At 24.6% G+C, this 272-nt stretch overlaps 1 pseudogene; it reads right to left on the bottom strand.

The window, feature by feature from the left end:
- LOC116853655 overlaps window positions 1-272 on the bottom strand; it is a 3201-nt pseudogene that overhangs the window by 2104 nt on the left and 825 nt on the right.

The raw sequence follows: 272 nt of genomic DNA, 5'->3' as shown, positions 1-272 counted from the left end.
CTCGATCACTGTGGTCCACATTAACCAGTTTGGTATGGTATATCAAATTTTCTCTGTAATAAAACTTTTCTTGTAATAAAACTTTTCTCTGTAATAAAACACCTTCTTATTGTATCATTTTTTACTTTTTATTGATATGTACATTCCATTTGAATTACATAAGACTTCGATTATTTCAGCAAGAAAAAAAGTTAAGATTTTATAAAATTATTTTTAATTAATATCGAAATATTGATATCTAAAATCGACATACAGTTGACTTCATCTTTACT

Source organism: Odontomachus brunneus, unplaced genomic scaffold, assembly GCF_010583005.1.
Source record: "Odontomachus brunneus isolate Ranch 3 - 2012 unplaced genomic scaffold, Obru_v1 Obru_scaffold_412, whole genome shotgun sequence".
Taxonomy (NCBI): Eukaryota; Metazoa; Arthropoda; class Insecta; order Hymenoptera; family Formicidae; genus Odontomachus; species Odontomachus brunneus.
The sequence above is the reverse complement of the archived record's forward strand: the minus strand, read 5'-3'. Positions and strand labels throughout refer to the sequence as shown.